The 6,276-nt window shown below is 41.4% G+C and overlaps 1 non-coding gene across 1 annotated transcript; it reads left to right on the top strand.

Annotated features, from left to right (window-relative positions):
- Positions 1-5,922: 5,922 nt before the first annotated feature.
- LOC148570570 (small nucleolar RNA R71) lies at positions 5,923-6,026 on the top strand. The gene has a single exon (XR_015907775.1). It is a non-coding gene; the product is annotated as a small nucleolar RNA R71 (small nucleolar RNA).
- The last annotated feature ends 250 nt before the right edge of the window (positions 6,027-6,276 follow it).

The raw sequence follows: 6,276 nt of genomic DNA, 5'->3' as shown, positions 1-6,276 counted from the left end.
TGATGGCTTCGAGAGCGTTATTGGCAATCACTTTTCTCATTAACTTTGCAAGTTACCTCCCATTCCTTGCTTCCTTTGGTCCTGAAATCAAGCAATAGAGTACATCAAAGTTCTAGTCCAAGTCATGGGTAATGCAACATACAATCTGTCACTAAACTTATGCAAAGTCCTCATGAAATAATGTAAAATGCACAATGTACGCTTGAATCATGGTGTAAGTGAATATCTACCCAAAACTAGCTTATTTTCTAAGAAAATGCATGAAACTAACCTAAAAACAGTAAAGAAAAGGTCAGTGAAACTGGCCAAGATGCCCTGGCATCACAACACCAAACTTAAAGCTTGCTTGTCCCTAAGCAAGTACTAGAACAAGAGAATGATGAATGGAATGCCAAGAGCAATGAGTCATTCTTGTGGAAGTCATATCACTGATTTTATGGTGGTTTCATGCATAGCAACTTAGGTTCATTCCTGGCTTTCAAACCTTTATCATGTCTTAAAACACTCACTTTGCTTACATCCCATGAGACTTTTATTCATTGATCCCTTTATTGTCATTTCAGAGCTTATTGGTGTTCTTAGGCTAAGTTCTCTGTAAGGGGGCAACTTTTTAAGATAAGCTTTCAGCCAACACTCCCGAACCAGTTGGTTCAAGGTGCTAGGTGTTGAAGCACCCCTAAGGACTTACTCCCTCAAGTCTCTCCCCCATACATACATACCACAGGCATATAGTTCATTTATTTTCCTTCTTGAGACCTTGGTGTCCAGCACCTCTTTGGGTTACTAAATGCTCTGTGGTGAGGGTTACTCTTGATAATGGACTTTCAGCTGATAATCCCGGGTTAGTTAACCCAAGTTACTAGGTGATAAAGCACCCCTAAGAGCTTATTCATGCAAGTAGATCCCTCACACAGGAACACCACAAACACATATCTTAAGATCAAAACCATTGGTGCCTAGCCTTATTGCTTACTCTTTTTCTTTTGTTTTTCCACTTTCATTATTCTTTTCTCTTTCTCTTATTAGGATCTTGTCATATACTTAGTCTCATGAGTATATTCAAAGCAAAGTATTCAGGCCAGATAGTTGTCATCCCACTTTATGATTGAACCAACTTAGCTAACTTATGATCATACCATAAACTCATGAATGTACTCCATAGTGTGAACTCCACTCTGGTCTTTTGAAACATAAACATTCTCTCTTTATTTGATTAAAAAGGGACAAGCATACAAGTAAGTAAAGTAGGGATGCAGTGACATAAAGACTAGTGCACATAGACTTTCTTCAATACCAAAAACTTAAAAGACATAATTGAAAAAGGTTTAAACATAACATGGAAGCAAGTTCTATTTCATACAAGATCTTTCTTATTTAAAACATAGAGAAAGATGGAACAAAGAAGGAACTCCACCACCTTTTACTGTTGTGGATGTCCATGCTCTTTTCCTTGCTTGTCCTCCTTGTTTCCTCTTGCATTTCCTTGCATCTGTGCCAATCTTGCTTGCTTCCAATCCTTAAGTGCCTTCCTCACTGACTCATGACTCTCTTCCACCCTTTGTCTTTCCTTTCTGCTAATTCATCCTTCATTTCGTCATACTTGGCTATTCCTGGATGCAATATTGGCAGCTGTCCCACTAAGTAGCCGAGCCTGGCTTGAGTGTTTATGTGATGTCCTGTTTCGCTCATGTAAACTTCTTCTGCGAATGCCCTTTGCTCGTCCAATAGTTCTGCCTGTTCTATTTGTCTTCGATGCATCTCATGTATGTGTGCCCCTTGATGTGCTTGGATGTTGATTAGCCTTTGGGTGGATTCTTGTTGCTCGTTTTGCCTTTGTTCCATCCTGTTGAATGTTTCTCCCCATTGTTGTCCTTAAAATAGTTGCTGTTCCATCATTTGCCTTTGCCACTCACCTTGCTGAGTCATCCATCTTGAGAGTGTTTCCTCTTGCTGCCCCATTATCTGTAGTTGAAGCTCTTTCTGTGCTCCTTGGCTTTCCAAATATTGTCTAGACAAGCCATCAATGGCCTCCTACAATTGGTGCATGTCCAAGGTCTGTTGTGCTTGACCCTCTAAGACTTGTCCTTCCACTACTTGAGGGGTTGTCCTCTTCCTTTGCTTTCGCTGAGGCAAAGGGGATGCTGCAGCATTCATCCTTCGTACAGTTATTGGGATGCCTTCCTTTATCCACATGGGGTTCTCATCTTCAAAAACTACCCCAGCTTTCTTGCATATTCGGTAAATAGTGCTGGGATAACCTAACGTTCCTCTTGAGTCGTTTTTCTCTGCCATCTTTCTAATACCTTCAGCTATGAGTTCATGAACCTTGATTTCTCCTCCCTTCAGTATACAGTGCACCATTGTGGCTCTCTTGACATTCACCTTCGAGTTGTTTGCAGCTGGGAGAATAGACCTTCTCACTAGCTCAAACCACCCCTTGGCTTCAGGAGTGAGATCTGTTCTCTTGATGAACTTCGGTTTATTTCCCGCACCCCTTTCCCAGTCAACTCTTGGTACACAAATATCTTGCAAAATCTGGTCATAATTGGGGTTGTCCAATCTTGAGTGATAGCTTTCTTCTTCAAACTGTATAGACCGTAGCTTCAATGCCCTCATGATACTCATGGGACCAAAGTCCACCATCTTTCCTCTCACAAAGCTTGTGTAAGACTCATCCTTCTTATCATATCGAACCGCATTTGCATAAAATTCTCTTATGAGGTTTGCATTCACCTTAATGACCGGGTCAGTGAGGAGCTCCCATCTTCTCCTTTCTATCTTCTCTGTGATTTCGGGGCACTCAGTCTTTTTAACTTGAAATCCCAGCTCATAAATGATTTCCTTATCAACCATCCACCCGTATTGCAATGCATGATGCAAGCTTCTAAATCTCTTTTCATCATATGGGTGTTCTTCCATGGGTTCCTTTCCCTTCCTTCTTTTAGAACCCGAAGACGCCATGAATGATAGTTAATATGTGAAGGTGGCAAAGTTGTGGAGATTTTTGGTTGTTTAAGGTTTTATTGCGATGAAGAGAGTGAGGTGGGAAAAAGATTTTTAATGGGGTAGGGAGTGTCTTGTACCGAAATAGAGAGTGGTGAAGATTGGGTAATGACAATGAAGGTGGGTACGGAACAAGGGTCCTTTATATAGAGAAGTTGTGAGAGAATGGAGGGTGTGGATTGATTGAGTGGTTACTTGATGGAAGGTTGGGGTGATGCATGGATAAAAGACAAGGATCATCACTTTATGAATGAGATTGCTCGGTCTTTTAGGGGTTCCATTTTTCCAATGTTGCATGGCAACATTTTCCAATGTATTCCCTTTTTAGAACAAGTGTGTAGCCCTTCCTTTTGTGGTGTCCGATCCTTCTTTATTTAGTTGTCCAATCCATCCCTTTTTATGCTTCTTTTCTTTTCCTATAAAGATTTAAAATAAGGAAATTAATATCATAAAAATCAAACTCTACGGCTAGAATAATAAAGAGAAGAAAACAATAGTTTGTTTATTTATGAATTTCAACTGACTAACTACTTGTGTATCCTTATGCATTTTGGTGGCACCATGGGGTGACACCAAACTTAGTTTGAAGCAATGTGATGAAAAGTTTTGTTCAAAGCTCCCAAGACTAGCATGCATCTTGGTTTGCTTTGAACACCAAACTTGTTCTTCACTATATACTGCATGATAAAGATTTCACCAAGTGTTTGTCAAGTTTGGGTTGAAATTCATAAACATTGATTTATTCATTATTTTAAAAAACATATAAAACATGGGTTGCCTCCCATGAAGCGCTTCTTTAGCGTCACTAGCTTGACATTTTTCCCTCATCAGGGTGGTTGGTAATGCTTAAAGTCCTCCCCTCTTGCTGTGGACTTATATCCATTGATTGGATCAATGATCTCTACATGTTCCAGGGAAAGAACTCTGTTGATAGTGAAGACCTTGGGTAACTGAGATGGTACAGTAGGGAGATTAGGGGGAATATCTGGGAAGTAAGCTGAGACAACTCTATCCCCCGGAGAGAAGTCTTCCGTAGGGATCTTCTTGTTCCTCCACCTCCTTGGTACCTTCTTCTTTGTTTCTTTTGAGGTTGCCTTCCCCTTGGTGACCTCTTTTTCTAAAGGAGTTGTGATGTTGTCTTCACCTGCCTCTAGAGGTTTAGGTTCCTCCAACTTTTCCTTGAGCTGTGGCAATTGCTGTTTTCCTTGTTTATCTATTAAGGGGATCTCAGAACGAACTGGCTGTGCTTCAGTTCTTGTTTCCTCCTTCAGTGTCTCATTATCATTTGTGCTTAGTTCCTTGTCCTCTTGATCTGTTTCTTGTGAGAGTTTGAAAACATTGAAGCTGAGTCGTTCATCATGGATTCTCAATATTAGCTCCCCTTTCTCTACATCGATAAGTGCTCTGGCCGTAGCTAGGAATGGTCTTCCCAATATGATTGGATGAGTGTGACTCTCTTCCATGTCCAGGATGACAAAGTCTATTGGGAGAAAGTATTTCCCAACCTTTAACAACACATTTTCCACCACTCCTATTGCTTGCTTTTGAGTTTTGTCAACCAGTATGATGATTACATCTATGGGCATTATCTCATTGATCTGTAGCCTCTTCACCAGGGATAAGGGCAGTAAGTTGATGCTGGCCCCCAAATTACATAGTGCTCTATCGAACATAGTTTCACCTATGGCACAAGGGATGTGAAAACTCCCTGGGTCTCTTCTTTTTGTAGGCAACTCAGGTTGAATAAGGGCACTACATTCCTTGTTCATCACTATAGTCTGGCCTCCTTTGAGTGAGCTTTTTCTGGGAAGAAGTTTCTTCATATACTTGATGAATGCAGGCATTTGTTGAATTGCCTTGATGAATGGTATGTTCACATGCAGAGATGCAAACAAGTCTAGGAACCTTGAGTATATTCTTTTTCCTACAGCACCATTGAGCAGTTGAGGGAAGGGTGCATAGAGCTTCAGCAGCTCTTGTTGTGAGATTTCTGGTTCTTGGTGATCTTTATCCTCCTCCTTTGTTGAGTTGTCTTCAGTCTCTTGATCACTTGTAGTGACCATTTTGCAATCTTCCCATCTTACTTTCTTTGCTTCTCCTTTGGGGTTTTTCTCCGTGTCACTAGGAAAGCTATCAGTAGGTTTGGGAATCTTCTCAGCTAAATATCCCACCTGGAATTCCAGCTTCCTAATGGTCTCTCCCTGGTTTTTAATATTGGCTCGCACCTCCTCTTTGAACACCTTATTTTCTTGAATCTCTTGGCATATTCCTTCAAGTAAGGCTTCAATCTTAGAGAGCTTGTCATCAATTGATAAGTGATTCGGAGCAGATGTGCTGTTTTGGTTTTGATAAGCGTGTGGAGAAGTGTTGTTGTGGGGGTGTTGAGATGTCCTCTGTGTGAACTGCTGGTGAGTTGCATTGTTGTTGGAGTTGTAACGTATCTGGTCTTGGTTTTGATCTTGCTCACTTCCCCATCCAAAGTTTGGGTGGTTTCTCCATCCAGGGTTGTAGGTCTTGGAGTATGGATCATAGTTTTTCCTTGGTGAATTCCCAATGTAGTTGGCTTGCTCCTGACTACCCTCTGCTTCTTCATTCACTCCTTCTTGGGTTGTTGATGAAGTGGAGATTGCTGCTACTTGGTTCCTCTCCATCTTCTTGGTGAGGTCAGCTAGCTGCTGGGTAATGAGCTTGTTTTGGGCCAACAGAGCATCTACATTGTTTAGCTCCATTACTCCTCTTGTGTTCCCTCTTTCAGAAGCATAGAAGTAGTCGTTCTCTGCTACTGTTTCAATAACATCTATGGCTTCCTCAATAGTCTTCTTCTTATTCAAAGATCCTCCGGATGAATGGTCTACGGCCTTCTTTGACTCATAAGAGAGCCCTTCATAGAAAATATGCAGCTGCACCCATTCGTTGAACATGTCAGGTGGACACCTCCTTGTTAAGTCCTTGAACCTCTCCCATGCTTCATATAGAGTCTCACCATCTTGTTGCCTGAAAGTTTGGACCTCAGCTCTCTGCCTATTGATTCGTTGAGGAGGGTAAAATCTTGCTAAGAATTTGTTCACCACGTCTTCCCAAGTTGTCAAGCTTTCCCTTGGGAAAGATTCCAGCCACTTGGCTGCTTTGTCCCTAAGTGAGAATGGAAACAAGAGCAGTCTATAGGTGTCAGGATGAACACCATTAAACTTCACTGTGTCACATATCCTCAGGAAGGTGGTTAGATGTTGATTGGGGTCTTCTTGAACACCTCCTCCAAACGAACAGTTGTTC

The sequence above is a fragment of the Arachis ipaensis genome, chromosome B3 (assembly GCF_059453495.1).
Source record: "Arachis ipaensis isolate K30076 ecotype BB chromosome B3, ASM5945349v1, whole genome shotgun sequence".
Taxonomy (NCBI): Eukaryota; Viridiplantae; Streptophyta; class Magnoliopsida; order Fabales; family Fabaceae; genus Arachis; species Arachis ipaensis.
Note: the sequence above shows the minus strand (reverse complement) of the source record. Positions and strands in the feature narration are given on the sequence as shown.